Below are 20,183 nucleotides of genomic sequence, written 5' to 3'. Positions count from 1 at the left end.
CTGTCCATCCTAAAGGAGATCAGTCCTGGGTGTTCATTGGAAGGACTGATGCTAAAGCTGAAACTCCAATACTTTGGCCACCTGATGTGAAGAGTTGACTCATTGGAAAAGACTCTGATGCTGGGAGGGATTGGGGGCAAGAGGAGAAGGGGACCACAGAGGATGAGATGGCTGGATGGCATCACTGACTCCATGGACATGAGTTTGAGTGAACTCCGGGAGTTGGTGATGGACAGGGAGCCTGGCGTGCTGCAATTCATGGGGTCACAAAGAGTCGGACTCGACTGAGTGACTGAACTGAACTGAACCTTTCCCTTTCTCCCTTGGTTTTTCCTGCTTTTCTTTCTTTAGCTATTTGTAAAGACTCCTCAGAGAAGCACTGTGTCTTCTTGCTTTTGTTTTTCTTTAGAATGGATTCATTCACTGCCTCCTGTACAATATTACGGACCTCTGTCCATAGTTCTTCAGGCACACTGTTTACTAGATCTAATCCCTTGAATCTATTTGTCACCTCCACTGTATATGTATAAAGGATTTGATTCAAGTCATACTTGGCTGACCTAGTGGTTTTCCCAGCTTTCTTTAGTTTAAGCCTCAATTTTGATGTGGAAAACTGATGATCTGAGCCATAGTCAGCTCCAGGTCTTGTTTTTGCAGACTGTATACAGCTTCTCCATCTTTCTACAAATAATGTAATCAGTCTGATTTTGGTATTGACCATTTGGTGATGTCCATTTGTAAAGTCGTCTCTTGTGTTGTTGAAAAACGGTGTTTGCTATGACCAGTGTATTCTCTTGGCAGAATTCTGTTACCCTTTGCCCTGCTTCATTTTATACTCCAAGGCCAAACTTGCCTGTTACTCCAGGTTATATCTTGACTTCCTACTTTTGCAGTCCCTAGTGATGAATAGAACATCTTTTTTTGGTGTTAGTCCTAGGTGGTCTTCTAGGTTTTCCTAAAACCAGTCAACCAGCTTCTTCGGCATCAGTGGTTGGGCATAGGCTTGATTTACCGTGATGTTGAATGGTTTCCCTTAGAAACGAACCGAGATCATTCTGTCATCATTGAGGTTGCGCCCAAGTACTGCATTTCGGACTTGTTGATTATGAAATCTACTACATTTCTTCTATGGGATCCTTGCCCACAGTAGTAGATATAATCATCATCTGAATTAAATTCACCCATTCCCAGCCATTTTAGTTCACTGATTCCTAAGATGTTGATGTTCACTCTTGCATCTCCTGCTTGACCACATCCGGTTTACCTTGATTCGTGGACCTAACATTCCATGTTCCTATGCAGTACTGTTCTTTACAGCATCAGATTTTACTTTCATCACCAGACACATCCATAGCTGAGCGTCATTTCCGCTTTGGCCCAGTCGCTTCATTCTTTCTGGAGCTGTTAGTAGCTGTCCTCCGCTCTTTTCTAGTAGCATGTTGGACCCATTCCGACCTGGGGGGGGCTCATCTGTCGGTGTCATATTTTTTTGTCTTTTTATACAGTTCGTGGGGTTCTCACCTCACGGCAAGTATCCCGGGGTGGTTTGCCATTCCCTCCTCCAGTGAATCGCATTTTGTCAGAACTCTCCACTATGACCTGTCCATCTTTAGTGGCCCTACGTGGCATGGTTCGTAGCATCATTGAGCTATGCAAGCCCCTTCACCACAACAAGGCAGTGTGATTCAAGGTATTTTATGTTTAGTCTGCTAAAAATTAATTATTGCTATGGTTGTTATTGCCTCTGTTTTTCTTCTATTTCTGCTTTTTAACTATTCCCCATTGTATTCTTAAAAGGAATTAGGAATTAGTTATTAGGCCTTCCCTCATAACTCAGTCAGTAAAGAATCTGCCTGCAATGCAGTAGACCCAGGTTCGATTCCTGGGTCGGGAAGATCCCCTGGAGAAGGAATTGGCAACCCACTCCAGTATTACTGCCTGGAGAACCCCATGGACAGAGGAGCCTGGCAGGCTACAGTCCATGGGGTTGCAAGAGTCAGACATGACTTAATGACTAGAGAGAGAGAGAGAGAAACTTATTAATCTAGGAATTAAAATATATAAACTCGTTTTTCATAACCTACTTAGAATTAAAATTTATGTACCGCAGCACATAAAATACAAGAACCAGCCATCTTGGTTTATTTACTCCATTCCTTTGTAAAGATCTGTTTCCACCTGGTATCCTTTGCCTTCTGCCTAATAACTTCCTTGCATTTCTTATAATGCAGATCTGCTGATAGTGAATTGTTTTAGTTTTGTTTTATCTAAAACTCTCTGCTAAGTCACTTCAGCCATGTCCGACTCTGTGCGACCCCATAGATGGCAGCCCACCAGGCTTCCCCATCCCTGGGATTCTCCAGGCAAGAACACTGGAGTGGGTTGCCATTTCCTTCTCCAATGCATGAAAGTGAAAAGTGAAAGTGAAGTCCTCTCAGTCGTGTCCGACTCTTCGAGACCCCCTGGAAAACAAAACCTCCCCTACCCCCAACTCTCCCCTGCCCAACTATAGGAAAGAAGTATTTCACCTTAATTCTTGGGATATTTTTACCAAGTATAGAAGTCTGGATTTATCATTTTTTATTCTTTTAGAATTTTAAAGTTGTTGATCCAGTGTTTCTTCTGGCTTTTGTTGTTTCTGGTGAGAAGTAAGCAGACTTTAAATCATTTATTATTCTTTACATGAAATGTGTTTTTTTCTTTTGGCTGCTTCAAGGTAATTCTTGTCATTTTGATTATGACTGTGACTGGGCATATTTTTCTTTGTGTTTGTTGGGGTTTGCTGAGCTTGCAAATTTATATCTTGCATATTTAGTCCATTTTTGGCCAGTATTCATTCCTCCAGATATTTTTTATTTTGTATTTTCTCTCCTTCTAGGAATCCAGTTACATATACATTATACCTTTTCCCATAAGTCCCTGAGGCTCTGGGAGGTTTTTTTTTTAATATATTTTTTCTTTCTAAATATTGTCTAATCTCTGTTAATTTCAAATGTCCTCCTATTCCCTTCATGTGCTGTTAGCTCATCCAGTGAACTTTTTTGTTTCAGATATTGTAATTTCAAGTCTAAAATGTCCAATTTATTCCTTTTCTATTTTTTGCTGCTGTTTAGGCATGCCCGACTCTCTGTGACCCCATGCACTGCAGCACGCCAGGCTTCCCTGTCCTTCACTGTCTCCTGGACTTTGCTGAAACTCATCTTCATTGAGTCAGTGATGCTGTCCAACCATCTCATCCTCCATTGCCCCGTCTCCTTCAGCCCCCAATCCTTCCCAGCGCCAGGGTCTTTTCAATGAAACTCATCTTCATTGAGTCAGTGATGCTGTCCAACCATCTCATCCTCCATTGCCCCGTCTCCTTCAGCCCCCAATCCTTCCCAGCGCCAGGGTCTTTTCAATGAAACTCATCTTCATTGAGTCAGTGATGCTGTCCAACCATCTCATCCTCTGTTGCCCTGTCTCTTTCAGCCCCCAGTCCTTCCCAGCGCTAGGGTCTTTTCAGTGAGTCAGGTCTTTGCAGCAAGTGGCCAAAGTATTGGAGCTTCAGCTTTAGCGTCAGTCTTTCCAGTGAATATTCAGGGTTGATTTCCTTTAGGATTGACTGGTTTAATCACCTTGCAGTCCAAGGGACTCTCAAGAGTCTTCTCCAGCACCACAATTCAAGAGCATCAACTCTTTGGTGCTCAGACTTCTTTATGGTCCAGCTCTCACATCTGTATAACTACTAGAAAAACCATGGCTTTGACTATACAGATCTTTGTCAGCAAACTAATGTCTCTGCTTTTTAATACACTGTTTAGGTTTCTCATAGCTTTTCTTCCAAGGAGCAAGCCTCTTTTAATTTCATGGCTGCAGTCATTGTCTGCAGTAATTTTGGAGCCCAAGAAAATAAAATCTGCCTTTGTTTCCATTGCTACTCCATCTATTTGCCATGAAGTGATCGGACCAGATGCTATGATCTTAGTTTTTTGAACATTGAGTTTTAAGCCAGCTTTTCACTCTCCTCTTTCACCCTCATCAAGAAGCTCTTTAGTTCCTCTTTCCTTTCTGCCATTAGAATGGTATCATCTGCATATCCAGGATTGTGTATATTTCTTCTGGCAGTCTTGATTTCAGCTTGTGTTTCGTCCAGCCCTGCATTTTGCATGATGTACTCTGCATGTAAGTTACATAAGCAGGGTGGCAGTATACAGCCTTGACGTACTCCTTTCCCAATTTGGAACCAGTCCATTGTTCCTGTGTCTTGTTGGAACTGTTGATTCTTGATCTGTATACAGGTTTCTCAGGAGACAAGTATGGTCTAGCATTCCCGTCTCTTTAAGGATTTTCCAGTTTGTTGTGATCCACACAGTCAGAGGCTTTAGCATAGTTAATGAAGCAGAAGTAGATGTATTTCTGGAATTCCCTTGCTTTTTCCACCATCCAGCGAATGTTGGCAATTTGACCTCTGGTTCCTCTGCCTTTTATAAACCCAGCTTGTACATCTCGAAGTTCTCAGTTCATGTACTGTTGAAGCCTAACTTGAAGGACTTTGAGCTTTATGTTACTTTCATGTGAAATGAGCGTAATTGTATGGTGGTTTGAACATTCCTTGGCACTGCTTTTCTTTGGGATTGGAATGAAAACTGCCCTTTTTCAGTCCTGTGACCACTGTTGAGTTTTCCAAATTTGCTGGCATATTGAGTGCAGCACTTTGCAGGTACATCATGCAAAATGCTGGGCTGGATGAAGCACAAGCTGGAATCAAGATTGCCAGGAGAAATATCAATAACCTCAGATACGCAGATAACACCACCCTTATGGCAGAAAACGAAAAAGAACTAAAGAGCCTCTTGATGAAAGTGAAAGAGGAGAGTGAAAACGTTGGCTTAAAATTCAACATTCAGAAAATTAAGATCATGGCATCCAGTACCATCACTCTGTGGCAAACAGATGGGGAAACAAAGGAAACAGTGAGAGACTTTATTTTGGGGGGCTCCAAAATCACTGCAGATAGTGACTGCAGCCATGAAATTAAAAGTCACTTGCTCCTTGGAAGAAAAGCTATGATCAGCCTAGACAGCATATTAAAAAGCAGAGACAGTACTTTACCAACCAAGGTCTGTCTAGTCAAAGCTATGGTTTTTCCAGTAGTCATGTATGGATGTGAGAGTTGGACTATAAGGAAAGCTGAGTGCTGAAGAATGATGCTTTTGAACTGTAGTGTTGGAGAAGACTCTTGAGAGTCCCTTGGACTGCAAGGAGATCCAATTAGGCCATCCTAAAGGAAATCAGCCCTGGAATATTCATTGGAAGGACTGATGCTGAAGCTGAAACTCCAGTACTTTGGCCACCTGATGTGAAGTACTGAGTCACTGGAAAAGACCCTGATGCTGGGAAAGATTGAAGGCAGGAGGAGAAGGGGACGACAGAGGATGAGGTGGTTGGATGGCAGCACCAACTTGATGGACATGAGTTTGAGTAGGCTCCAGGAGTTGGTGATGGATAGGGAAGCCTTGTGTGCTGCAGTCCATGGGGTCGCAGAGTCGGACATGACTGAGCAACTGAACCAAACTGAACTTTAGTAGCATCTTCTTTTGGGATTTGAAGTAGCTCAGCTGGCATTCTATCACCTCCACTAGCTTTGTTTGTAGTAATGCTTCCTGCAGTTCACCTGACTTCACATTCCAGGATGTCTGGCTCTAGATAAATGACCACACTATCATGGTTATCCAGGTCATTAGGACATTCTTTGCATAGTTCTTCTGTGTATTCTTGCCACCTCTTTTGAATCTTTTCTGCTTCTGTTGGGTCTAAAATGGCCAATTTACTCCTTTTCTGTTTCTACTTATCTGCTGAGTTTTTTCTTTTTATTCCTTATAAGCATATTCTCCTTGATGTCTTTGAACATAGTTATCATAGCTGCTTTAAATTCCTTGTATGTAAATTTCAACATATGGGGTCCTTGGAGTCAGTCTCCACTGAATGAATATCTGAGTATGATTCACATTTTCCCATTTTTGAATCATGGCACACATTTGGGTTGCGTCCTAGACATTATGAATGACATATTATTGTAAAGGCTTTGGATTCTGTTATGTTCCTCCTAAGAGTATCCATTTTATTTATTTTTTTTAAATCAAGCTTTTAGGTTGGTTGAAGTGGAACTGGAAACTCATCTCCAAGGTGGGCAGCAGTTGAAATTTTTCTCTAGTTCTTTTAGCCTTTTAGGTCCACATGGAGCCTGCTCTTCACATTGTAGCATTTTCTTCCTTACCATTTAAAAATACAAATTCAAAAATTACAGGAAGGGGAATTTAAATATAGTTCCCCCAATCAGATCCTGCAGCATGGTCTCTTTGTAATAAATAACCTGAATGTTGATTCATCCAGAGCCACTACAATGCTTTGTCATTGGTGTCCGGAACAACAAAATAAAAAGCCGTTGGTGAAGTGGAAGGACCTCCTCTCTGGACAATGGAGGGGTCCCGACCCATTATTAACTAGTGGCTGAGGATATGCTTGTGTTTTTCCACAGGACGCAGATTCTCCGATTTGGATCCCGGACAGACTGATTCGTCATATCGCAGCCCCCCAGACACCTGGTCCCCCTATTGCCTAGACCACAAAAAAAGAAGGGACATCCTCTACTTCCACTCCCTCCACCAATGTGGGAAGTCCCGCTGACCTCGAGACTAATGACACCAGAGATCCCGGATGAACAGGAAGAAGAACCACCCACCAGACAGATGTCACCACTCCGTATGAAAGATATTGTTCCCCCTAATTCTTTACCCCACAGGAGTCCACCAGGACGCCCAACTCGTGCAACTCAACAAGCCTCCATACCTACCTGGGGACAGATTAAGATGCTCTGTCACCAGCTACAAGGGATAGCTTCCCCGAAGGGCTCTCCAGCCTCTCCTGAGAGAGTGTTTATTGCTATGCTTGCCTTACTATCTTGCCAGGTAAGCGCCTCCTCCCCCGCTCCAAAAAAGTACTGGGCATACTTCCCAGATCCTCTGACCTTTCAAGTAGTTACTTGAAACAGTGACCCTATACGGGTCCACACAAACCAGCCTCAGTTATTGGGAGGGTCATATGCTTCCTATACAGAGGATAAATACCCTGTTAATTTCAGTTATACCTTTAAGGGGTTAACAGATGATCTTCCTGTTTGTTTTAACTTCCCCTTTGATCATACAGGAAGCTTTATTACTCCTACCAAAGAAGGATGTATTGGAGCCTCTAAAAAAGCAATTATAACAGATTCCCCATCCTTAAATTACCGGCCAGTCTGGATATTACTGGCTCGTATGCCTGGGATCCGGAGAAGGCAATGGCACCCCACTCCAGTACTTTTGCCTAGAAAATCCCATGAACGGAGGAGCCTGGTAGGCTGCAGTCCATGGGGTCACTAGAGTTGGACACGACTGAGCGACTTCACTTTCCCTTTTCACTTTCATGCATTGGAGAAGGAAATGGCAGCCCACTACAGTGTTCTTGCCTGGAGAATCCCAGGGATGGGGGAGCCTGGTGGGCTGCCATCTATGGGGTCGCACAGAGTCGGACACGACTAAAGCGACGCAGCAGCAGCATGCCTTGGATCTTTGACCCCTATAAATCCCTGCTTTCCAAATCTCCACCAAAATATCCAAATTGTCATAATGCTGCCCCTTCAGATGTCATATGGAACACCATAGACGATCGTTGAGGGTGTCCGATTTGGAAATCTTGTACTTATAATTCTAGAATTGATTATAGGATACCAGGAAGAGGAAATTATACTATTCAGGACTGGAGCAGCCTGGATCCAGGTCAGGATCCAATGACCAATGATGCATTTAACAGTAGATTTGACAGTTGAAAAAAAAAAAAAATCCAGTGCCTTGGCCATTATGCGCCACTAGATGACATCGTAATCAATTTGTTCCTCCTATGCTGTCTTATACAGCTAAGGGCAGAACTTTTTGGCAACCAGAAATTTGGAGGGCCCTTATGGCTACTGCCCCTATTACCTTAACCCGGCCAAAAAATATTTCTACTTATTCTGTTTTAGCTTGTCTACCCTCGCCTTATGTTTTTCTCTTCGCTAATGACTCCAAAAGACTTAATATACAAATACATTATTCAGGTGGACCTCATGTAGTGTCTTGTGAACAATGTATGCTCTCATCTTGTTTGACCCCCCCAATATAATGTTTGCTCTTTTGTGGTGTTACAACACCCACCCTATCTTATGGTGCCTGTAACTGTAACCACACATTGGTATGATAATTATGGTCTTGCTGTGTTACAGCAACTACAAGATTTAATGAGATCATGACAGTTTGTGGACCTACTTATCTTGGGAATAGCAGCTCTAATAACTGCAATTACTTCTGTTACTGTGGCAGCAATATCATTGACTCAACAAGTACATACTGCTCAATATGTTGATACTATGTCCAAAAATGTTTCTTTAACATTGGCAACACAGGAAGCTATAGACAGGAAGCTAGAGATGAGGATAGACACCCTAGAAGAAGCAGTAATACATATTGGGACTAAATTACAGGCATTAAAAATAAAATTGACACTGTCCTGTCATGCTGACTACGGGTGGATATGTGTAACACCCCTGAAAGTAAAGGAGACAGATTATGACTGGAAAAAGATTAAAAATCATATTTCAGGTATCTGGAACAGCTCCTATATTAGTTTAGATTTAGGGAAACTTCACAACCAGATAAAGACCATGGAACACTCTCAATTAGATTTTACTGCTGCAGGAGTAGCAAGTGACTTTTTCCACACTTTCTCTAACTTTATTTCAGGAAAGAGCATTCTACTATTTTTAGCTGTGCTGCTGTGGCTGCTCTAATTCTGCTTTTCATAATTACTCTTCCTTGTATTGTCAGGATTCTCTGGCAGAGCACTCAGAAGCTTGCAACTGAATTACATCTGGCTGTCTTAAGAAATAAAAAAGGGGGAGATGCTGGGAGCCAGCATGGGAGTTCCCACCCATGACAAGGTCAAGCGGGAGAGGCCTGACGGGCAAGGCAAGTCAGGGCTCGAGGGGCGCCCCCTGGACCTTCCTGAGCGTCTACCCCAAAACCAGAATCTGTCTGTTTTACTATTTTACGACTTTCACCAACTCTTCTGACATTAATGAGGGGCTATCACTGACCACCTTTCTCTGTAAGGTGATCAACTTAGACCTCTAGTTAATAAGTCTTCAGGGTATAATAGGTGTGTTCCAATTCATATCCCTCAGAAAGCTTTCTAACTTGCTGACAGGTTTCTGGACTCTTACAGCTGCTCATGTGATTGTTCACAGCATCCCAACCATGAGAGGAATGGGAAGCTTAAGATATTCTAACAATGCAGAGCTTCTCGGGGAGTTAAAATTGTTAAAATAGAACTAGTAGAGGATTTCTTTGTTGAGCTAATGCTTGCTGCCAAGTTTCCATATCCCTTACCCACTGTGACCCTGGGAGTGTATTGATTAATATAGTTGGCATATAGAAATATAAGTAGTAGCTTTAATGTTAACAACCTTAGACCTTTGTATATGATAAAAGCCTTTGCATATGATAAGTTTGCAGAAAGAAAGCCTGGTTTTGATAAGGGTCAGGGACTGCTGACCTTGCATGCCTTTGCACCCCCTATTATCCTCTATGTACAACTTAGGGTATAAAAGCTCCTTTTGAAAATAAAGCTACGGACCTTGCTCACCACACTTGGTCTCCCCGTGTCATTCTTGTTTCCTTTTCTCTCCTTTTCTTCTCTGTTCTTCATTCAGGATGACTAGTTGGAGTGTGGGGGCCCTCTGAGACCACTTACTGGCCCGGGCTTCTAAGACCCACTTGAGAAAGTGCCTAAGGTGGGGCAATTTGCACAATTTGAGAGAGCGCCTGTGGCCTCTGTGGTCAGTGCAAACCTGGTGTCACAGGTTTTATTGGCTTTCTGCGTAAACCAATTAGATCAAGCCTCTGATCTCTCCGCTTTGCTATCCTTTCGCCAATGCCGTCATCCCAAGGGAACCCTAGATCCAACCGGGGCTGGACCCCAGTACTATTTGCCCTGAAATCTTTCAATCTTAAAGTAAGACTGTAGATTTCTTTGTCTTAGCCTCTTGGCATGGCATGGTTTGGGTCCTGCCCAACTAGGAAGTGGAAGGAAAACTCAGCCCAGGGCTCAGCCCTCCACTGTAGAATCTTTCTGCTTCTGATTGCCCTCTAGTACTCTTAGGGGAGTTGTTGGATTTTTGTTTTGTTTGTGTCCAGAATTCATAGTTTTTGTATGTAGAATTGTTTTTCCAATAGGAATTACTCAGCCATGATTGGAAGCAAAATCTCTGGGCTCTTTGTAATGCATGAGCTCTAAACATACTCATTTGAGGAGAGCAGTCCTGCCTGAGCTTTCTGAGTACCTATTTTAAGACATGAGTTACATGACAAGCAGACGTAACATTATCCATGACTTTACTGCAGAGTTTTTCTGTTAGATTTGGTAGTAGTAACTGAACCAGGAATCCTTTATTAGAGTTAATTAGATTTTTATTCAGTCAGTTCAGTTGCTCAGTCATGTCCGACTCTGTGCGACCCCATGGACTACAGCATGCCAGACTACCCAGTCCATCACCAGCTCCCAGAGCTTGCTCAAACTCATGTCCATTGAGTCAGTGATGCCACCCCACCATCTCATTCTCTGTCATCCCCTTCTCCTCCTGCCTTCAATCTTTCCCAGCATCAGGGTCTTTTCCAGTGACTCAGAACTTTGCATCAGGTGGCCAGACTATTGTTGTTTCAGCTTCAGCATCAGTCCTTCCAGTGAATATTAAGGACTGATTTCCTTTAGGAAATCCGGTCAAAGTATTCTTCCAAACTGTATGTAATGAGAACACTGTACCTTATACAGCCAGTGGTTTTAACAAGTTGTAAGTTTCATATTTGTGTAGAGCCCAGTGAGGCAAAAGCCCACTTCATATGGTCAATGCATGTTAAATCACTCTGATAAACAGTTTCAGTCCTTGTAAATGATTCAAAAATAAGATATAATTTAGAGTAGTGATGGATTGGAGTGTGTCCAAGGAAAAGAAAATTGCCTACAATATTAGTGAGTTCAAGACATACAACCATCTGTGACTTGATGGAGGGGGGTGTAACATAAAGATGTATGATGCCATTTGTAAAACTAATTTCTCTTTCCATTTAATTTCTTGTTGCCTAAGAAGATGCAGCTAGTAATTAAGATACCATTTTGGTCTTGCTTGTAAATGTTGCTGCCTTCATTAAATTTCACACTTGTGAAAAGGAGCTATTAAGAGACAGCCTAAGGTAACACTTTTGAATAGCTAACTTTGTTAAAAATACGTTTTCCAAATTTCTTGCAATAAAATGTAATTGCATTTTCTGTTTTCACTTGTGTAGAGTCTTCTCACATACTATCTATTAGAGATAAGATTTGGCGCTAGGGGGAATATTCTGTTAAACCCAAGTAGTAAAGTGACTTCAGAGTTCTCCTCTCCTTGCCTTTCATAATAAATAAAGTTTGCTGGTTTCTCTAATTTAGGTGGTGGCAAGGGAGAGATTCTAGAATATATACTATTTTGAAACAGTGTCATTTCAAAGGATTGTCACTTAATTAAAATGGTTAGGAAGCAATCAATCAATAATCATTGAGTCTATTGAATTACTAGAGTACTTTGATTGAACACATATATGGTTAAATACGAAAGAGTGTGAGGGAAGAAGAAAAGAGGAAAAAATCTAGATAATCTTTTTATTGTTGATAATACAATTATGGCGCTTGGAAACATGTTCTATGTTATAAAAATGGGTACATAGTAAAATTGTTGCTGCTCTGTGGATGAACGTTGAACTTGTGTGACATGTTTTTACTGTTTCGCGTGTTGTGATTTTTCATTGGAATTCTAAGTCTTTCTTCTGTTACTGGTCACTACTTCATGTGTGCATGCTCAGTTGTGTCCAACTCGATGCAGCTGTGTAGCAGTAGTGTTAAAGAATCCGTCTGCTGCTGTTGGATAGTTGGATAGAAATTCCAAAAACTCTTAGAGAGATGGTGTATGGATATCACCATCTCAGATCACTGTGGAAAAAATGAACTTTTTAATAAGTAGTGTTGTGATCATTGGATAGCAATTTGAAAAAAAATACTGGATCTAAACCGCATGCTGCTGCTAAGTCACTTCAGTCATGTCCAACTCTGTGTGACCCCATAGACCCCACTAGGCTTCCCTGTCCCTGGGATTCTCCAGGCAAGAACTCTGGAGTGGGTTGCCATTTCCTTCTCTAATCTAAACCTCATACTGCTCACCAAAATACATTGAGGTGGGTCAGAGATACGCAGTTGACCCTTGAACAGCATTGGTTTGAATTGCAGTTGTTTGAATCCACAGGTGGGGAACTGCTGGTGGGCAGGGGTGGGAGGGGAGCTATAAAGTTATATGCAGGTTTTCAACTGCACCCTTAACCCCCACCTTCACTGCCCACCCCCACTTTGAAGGGTCAACTGTAATGTAAGAAATGAAACCATATAAGATCTAGGAGGGGGAAAAATGGAAGAATTCCTTTATAACTTGGTAGTGTCAAAAGCCTTTCAAACTCTTGACCAGTACATAAAAATTACGGTATATCTGCATACCAAAAATACTATCAAATCAGTAGCAAACTGGGAAATAGTATTTGCAAACTATCACAAGGGGCTAATCTCATTAATGTACAAGGAGCTCTCAAAAAAATGAGTTGTGAGATCAGAAACCCAATAAAACACTGGGCAGAAACTTTCATTTCACAGGAAAGAGTGTCAAATGGCTTTTGAACATATTTAAAGATGCTCAAAGCCACTCACAATAAGTGACATTCAAATTAAAGCCACTATGATGTGATACAGTGAAGGTACTACCCAGCGATAGAGGAGCAAACTGTAGGTACCAAAATTATGCTACATGAAAGATGCCACACACAGACTTCCTACTGTGATTTCATTTATAGGACATTCTGGAAAAGGCAAAACTGTCAGGACAGAAATGAGATTGGTAGTGGTCAGGAGGTAGGGGTGGTGGGATAGGACATGAGAGAACAGTTTAATGAAAGTGTCGTATCCTTTGACTGTGGTGGAGACTGAAGCAAGAGGGTAGATGTTATTTTGTGTAAATTATGCCTCAACAAATCTGAATTTAAAAGCAGTCAAATGAAAAATACATCATGATATCATTTTGTTGTTGTTCAGTCACTCAGTTGTGTCCAGCTCTTTGCGACCCCATGGACTGCAGCACACCAGGCCTCCCTGCCCATCACCGACTCCCGGAGCTTGCTGAAACTCATGTCTATCAAGTCGGTGATGCCATCCAGCCATCCCCTCCTCTGTTCTCCCCTTCTCCTCCGCCTTCAATCTTTCCCAGCATCAGGGTCTTTTCCAGTGAGCCGGCTCTTCACATCAGGTGGCCAGAGTATTGGAGCTTCAGCAACAGTCCTTCCAATGAATATTCAGAACTGATTTCCATTAGGATTGACTGGTTTGATCTCCTTGCTGTCCAGGTGACTCTCAAAAAAGAGTCTTCTCCAGCTCCACGGTTCAAAACCATCAGTTCTTTGGTGCTCAGCCTTCTTTATGGTCCAGCTCTCACATCTATACATAACTACTGGAAAACCATAACTTTGACTGTTGGACCTTTGTCAGCAAAGTGATGTTTCTGCTTTTTAATATGCTGTCAAGGTTGTCATAGCTTTTCTTCCAAAGAGCAGGCATCTTTTAATTTCATGGCTGCAGTGATTTTGGAGCCCAATAAATAAAGTCTGTCACTGTTTCCATTGTTTCCCCATCTATTTGCTCTGGAGTGATGGGACCAGATGCCATGATCTTAGTTTTTTGAATGTTGAGTTTTAAGCCAGCGTTTTCACTCTTCTCTTTCACTTTCATCAAGAGGCTCTTTGGTTTCTCTTCACTTTCTGCCACTGGAGTACTTTTGTCTGCATATCTGAGGTTATTGATATTTCTCCCCCAACTGTGGAAAATTCTGAAAGAGATGGGAATACCAGACCACCTGACCTTCCTCTTGAGAAATTTGTAGGCAGGTCAGGAAGCAACAGTTAGAACTGGACATGGAACAACAGACTGGTTCCAAATAGGAAAAGGAGTATGTCAAGGCTGTATATTGTCATCCTGTTTATTTAACTTATATGCAGAGTACATCATGAGAAACGCTGGACTGGAAGAAACACAAGCTGGAATCAAGATTTCCAGGAGAATTATCAGTAACCTCAGATATGCAGATGACACCACCCTTATGGCAGAAAGTGAAGAGGAACTAAAAAGCCTCTTGATGAAAGTGAAAATGGAGAGTGAAAAAGTTGGCTTAAAGGTCAACATTCAGAAAACGAAGATCATGGCATCCGGACCCATCACTTCATGGGAAATAGATGGCGAAACAGTGGAAACAGTGTCAGGCTTTATTTTTCTGGGCTCCAAAATCACTGCAGATGGTGACTGCAGCCATGAAATTAAAAGACGCTTACTCCTTGGAAGGAAAGTTATGACCAACCTAGATAGCATATTCAAAAGCAGAGATGTTACTTTGCCAACAAAGGTTCGTCTAGTCAAGGCTATGGTTTTTCCTGTGGTCGTGTATGGATGTGAGAGTTGGACTGTGAAGAAGGCTGAGCGCTGAAGAATTGATGCTTTTGAACTGTGGTGTTGGAGAAGATTCTTGAGAGTCCCTTGGACTGCAAGGAGATCCAACCAGTCCATTCTGAAGGAGATCAGCCCTGGGATTTCTTTGGAAGGAATGATGCTAAAGCTGAAACTCCAGTACTTTGGCCACCTCATGCGAAGAGTTGACTCGTTGGAAAAGACTCTGATGCTGGGAGGGATTGGGGACAGGAAGAGAAGGGGATGACAGAGGAAGAGATGGCTGGATGGCATCACTGACTCGATGGACGTGAGTCTGAGTGAACTCCGGGAGTTGATGTTGGACAGGGAGGCCTGGCGTGCTACGATTCATGGGGTCGCAAAGAGTCGGACACGACTGAGCACCTGATCTGATCTGAGTAGGAAATGGCAGCCCGCTCCAGTATTCTTGCCTACAGAATTCCAAGGACAGAGGAGCATGGAAGGCTATTAGAGTGCTTTAACCTTCATATCTGAGGTACTGATAGTTCTCCTGGCAATCTTGATTCCAGCTTGTGATTCATCCAGCCTGTCATTTCATATGATGCACTCTGCGCTTCCCTGGTGGCTCAGAGGGTAAAGCATCTGCCTGTTATGTGGAAGACCCAGGTTTGATCCCTGGGTCAGGAAGTCCCCTGGAGAAGGAGATGACAACCCACTCCAGTATTCTTGCCTGGAAAATCCCATGGACAGAGGAGCCTGGTGGCGTACAGTCCATGGGATCACAAGGAGTCGGACACCACTGAGTACACACACACACACACACACACACACACACATTCTGCATTAAAGTTACATAAGCAGGGTGACAACACATAGCCTTGACGTACTCCTTCCCTGATTTTGAACCAGGCCATTGTTCTATGACTGGTTCTAACGATTTCTTCTTGACCTGTATACAGATTTCTCCCAAGGCAGGTAAGGTGGTCTGGTATTCGCATTTTAAGAATTTTCCACAGTTTGTTGTGATCCACATAGTCAAAGGCTTTAGTTTAGTCAGTGAAGCTGGTGTTTTTCTAGAGTTCCCCTGCTTTTTTTATGATCCAATGAATTTTGGCAATTTGATCTCCAATTCCTCTGCCTTTTCTAAATCCAACTTGAATATCTGGAAGTTCTTGGTTCAAGTATTGCTGAAGCCTTGCTTGAAGGATTTTGGTATTACCTTGCTAGCTGTGAAATGAGTACAATTGTGTGGTAGTTTGAACATTCTTTGGCATTGCCCTCTTTGAGATTGGAATGAAAACCAACTTTTTCCAGTCCTTTGGCCACTGCTGAGTTTTCCAAATTTGCTGTTATATTGAGTACAGCACTTTCCCAGCATCATCTTTTAATATTTGTAATAGCTCAGCTAGAATTCCATCACCTCCACTAGCTTTTTTTGTACTAATGCTTCCTCAGGCCCACATGACTTTACACTCCAAGATATCTGGCTCTAGGTGAGTGACCGCACCATTGTGGTTATTTAATGGATATACATACAAGTAGGAATGAACATTTTCTCCCTTTCAGACAGATTTCTGCCTCATTTACACACTGTTCCATACTTTATTTTCTTCACTTAAGATATATCAGAGATCTTTACATACATAAAGGGAAGGGTACATGTTTAATTTTGAAAGAGTATGAGTCTCAGTGAACTCCGGGAGTTGGTGATGGACAGGGAGGCCTGGCGTGCTGCTATTCATGGGGTCGAAAAGAGGCGGACACGACTGAGCGACTGATCTGATCTGATCTGATTTATTAAATTAACAAATTGCCATCAGTAGGGATCGTACCACTTTATACTGTTACCACTGATGTATGAGAAAGACTATTGCTCCTCAGCCTTGCCAACAGAATTTGTTTCCAAGTCTTTGGATTTTTTATCAAAATTGTCATATTTTAGTTTTATCCATTGGTTGGTTTTCTGTTAAGTTGCCTATCTTATATATTAGATTGAATCATTTGTGATGTGAGTTTCAAATATTTTCCTGATTTTGTTGATTGTGCCCTTGACTTTGCTTTTGGTGGGTGTTTTCTTTTTTCTGTATAGAAGTTTCTTGTTTTTATGATGTTAAATTTCTTTCATAGTTTGTGATTTTTTTTTTTTTTTAAGACCACATGCTGTTCTTCCCCACCCTCCCCTAGGACAAATTTGGTAATTAAATTTATTTCTAGTTTATTTTTTCCTTTTAGCTTTATTGCATTATAATTGACATATATCACTGTGTAAATTCACATCGTAATGACTTACATATATTGCAAAGTGATGACCAGAGTACATTTAGCTTTCATCATCTTGTATAAGACACCCAAACATTTTTTTTCTTTTTTTGTAGTGAAAACTTTTAGGATCTTTTACCAACTTTCAGATACATCATACAGCAAGATCAATTATATTATCATGTAATACATTACATCCCCAATAGTTACCTTGTAACTGGGAGTTTGTACCTTTTGACCACCCTCATCCAATACCCATACCTCCTGCTCTTCACTTCCAGGAACCACAAATCTGATCTCTCTTACAAGTTTGGCTTTTGAGTTTGGGGAGATTATTTTGTGTTTAGATTACGTATGTAAGTGACATCATACAGTATTTGTCTTTCTCTGTCTGACTGAACGTTTCGCATTCCTTAATGCCCTTGAAGTTCATCCATGTTGTCATAAATGGCAGGATTTCCTTTTTTTTTTTTTTGGCTGAATAATGCAATTCCATTGTATATATATCCATCCCACGTGTTCTTTACCCCTTCATCTGTTGATGGACACTTTGTTTCCATGTCTTGGCTGTTGTAAATCATGCTGCAGCAAGTAAGGATTGCAGGTATGCCTTCAACGTAGCAGTCTCATCTCCTTTGGATATATACCCAGAAGTGGAATTGCAGGATCACGTGGCAGTTTTTGTTTCAATTTTTTGAGGAACCCCTTTACTGTTTTCCGTAGTGACTACACTAATTTACATTCCCACCAGCAGTACACAAGAGTTCCTTTTTCCTTCCTTCTCATCAGGATCTCTTATCTTTTTGTTGATACTCATTCTTCAGCTGTGAAGTAGTTCATTGTGATTTTGACTTGTGATGTTGAGCACCTTTTCACGTATCGGGTGGCCATTTGAACCTCTTCTTTGGGAAAATGTCTGTTCAAGTCCTTTGCCCCAGGGAATTCCCTGGCAATCCAGTGGTTAGGACTAACTGCTGGCACCCGGATTTGATCCCTGGTGAAGGAAATGGCAACCCACTCCAATGTTCTTGCCTGGAGAATCCCAGGGATGGCGGAGCCTGGTGAGCTGCCGTCTATGGGGTTGCACAGAGTTGGACATGACTGAAGAGACTTAGCAGCAGCAGCAGCAGGGAATTAAGATCCTGCAAGCTGCAAGGTGTGACAGAAAAAAAAAAAAAAAAAACAGACTTTTTCTGCTATTAAGTTGTAGAAATTCTATATGTATTTTAGATATTAACCCCCTATCAGATACATGGTTTGAAAATATTTCTCCCATTCCATAGATTGTCTTTTCATTTTGTTGATCATTTCTTTTGCTGTGCAGAAGCTTTTTAGTCCCACTTATTTTTTATTTTGTTCTTTATACTTTAAGTGTCATCTAAAATATTATTGCTAACATTCACGTCGAGGAGCTTTTCTCCTGTGATTTCTTCTAGGATTTTTATGGTTTCAGGTCTTACATTTAAGTTTTTCATCCAGTTTGAATTTTTGTGAGTGGTGGTTAAGATAGGAGTTTAGTTTCATCCTTTTACATGTGAATATCTGTTTTCCCAGATGCATTTAGTGAAGAAACTCTCTTTTCTCTGTTGTGTTTTCTTGGCTGCCTTGTCAAGCGTTAGCTGGCTGTCTCTGTAAGGGTCAGCTTTCTGGCCTCTCGATTCTGCTTCCCTGGTCTGTGTGACTGTTTTTATGTCAATACCATACTGTTTTGACAACCATAGCTTCATAATATAGCTTAAAATCATAACGCGTGAGGCCTCCTGCTTTGTTGTTCTTTCTCAGGATTGCTTTGACTCCATATAGATTTTAGAATTTTTTTTTTTCCTACTCCTTTAAAACATGCCATTGGAATCTTGATAGTGATTGGATTGGATCTAGATTTGTGTAGTATGGACATTTTACAATATTGATTCTTCCAGTCCATGAACACAGGCCGTCTTTCCATTTATTTTTGCCAGTTTGTGGGTTTTGAGTTCAGGTAAAGAAAGGCTTTCTCAGTCTCAAGTTATTAAAGAACTTTGCCGTATTTCCTTCTCGTGTTTCCTGCTTTTTCACCTTCAACTCTTTGATTCTTATGGAATATATCCTAGTGGATAGGGTTCTTATTTTTTTAAATAGTGAATTATCCTAACAGTTTATTGAACAATCTGTTTTCTTCTTAGTAATTTGAGATATCACCTTTCCCACATACTAACTTTTGAAGTATTAGTCTGTTTCTGTTGTTTATTTTGCCTCATTGGCCTCCCTGGGTTGGGAAGATCCCCTGGAGGAGGCAATGGCAACCCACTCCAGCGTTCTTGTGCGGAGAATCCCATGGACAGAGGAGCCTGGCGGGCTATATCCATGGTGTCGCAGAGTCAGCAGCACTGAAGAGACTTGACATTAACAGCGTTGTTACATGCAAGCCACAGTACTGAGGCTTCACCATTTGGTATGGCTTAAACCCACTGTTGGTTTTAAATATATATATATTGCTTTTTCCCCCTCAGAGCTTTCCTATCTTTTATATTTCCAAACGAACTTGAAAGCCTTCCTATATAGTTGAACAACAGTAATAAAGCTCTCTAAAAACTCAGTACTAACCAGAAGCTGATTTTTAAATTAAACTTGTCTTACATCTTACACGTACAAATTAGCATCACAAGAGCTTGCGTTTTCCTCCTAAGCAGCACATGCAGCATACCATACAGTTTGAATACCGGAATTTCGGCCTTTACATTTGAAGGACTAAAATACTCAAGATAACATTAAATAAAAATGAAATAAAGCAGCAGTAGCTATAATACAATCAATACTGTATCAAAATAGTGTCTTGCAGTATCTTTAAAAGCATTCACAATTATATTCCCTGAGTTGCTTTTCATGATTCTCAGTGTGTCTCCCTTTGAGTATCCGTTTACTTCTCTGCCTAGCCTGCTTGTGTCCTCAGGAAGCCAGGGTTTTTGTCATAAATACCCATAAGTGTTGGCTGATGCTGTGATGTAACTTTTAATCTCCTACTCCTGTTGTCTCCCTCTGTCCCTTATCATACCACTTACTTGGGTCAAACTGCATGCACTTAGACAGTTTATGGGTATTTTAAAGAGACTCATTCTGTGTTCAGAACATACTACACAGCTGCAGAAATCAAGGAGTGTATCAATGGCCAAAGGATAGGCATGTCGACTGTGAGATATTTGTATGTATGTATGCATGTATAAGCGTGTGTGTGTGGTGGTGGTTTAGTGGTAGTGTAGTTGCTGAATTCTGGCTGACACTTCCAACCCCATGGAGGGTAGCCCACCAGGCTCCTCTGTCCTTGGGATTTCCCAGGCAAGAATACTGGTGGT

The 20,183-nt window shown here is 41.5% G+C and overlaps 1 long non-coding RNA gene across 2 annotated transcripts in view; it reads left to right on the top strand.

Moving 5' to 3' along the window:
• LOC113907358 overlaps positions 1-20,183 on the top strand; it is a 73,997-nt gene that overhangs the window by 25,413 nt on the left and 28,401 nt on the right. Inside the window, exons 2-3 of one of the 2 annotated variants that reach the window (XR_003515175.1) lie at positions 6,518-6,947; positions 8,880-9,700. This is a non-coding gene — a long non-coding RNA (uncharacterized LOC113907358). Of the gene's footprint in view, positions 1-6,517; positions 6,948-8,879; positions 9,701-20,183 lie in introns of those variants that run through there. The other variant, XR_003515176.1, reaches the window with a different exon arrangement.

Source organism: Bos indicus x Bos taurus, chromosome 17 (genome assembly GCF_003369695.1).
Source record: "Bos indicus x Bos taurus breed Angus x Brahman F1 hybrid chromosome 17, Bos_hybrid_MaternalHap_v2.0, whole genome shotgun sequence".
NCBI lineage: Eukaryota > Metazoa > Chordata > Mammalia > Artiodactyla > Bovidae > Bos > Bos indicus x Bos taurus.
The sequence above is the reverse complement of the archived record's forward strand: the minus strand, read 5'-3'. Positions and strand labels throughout refer to the sequence as shown.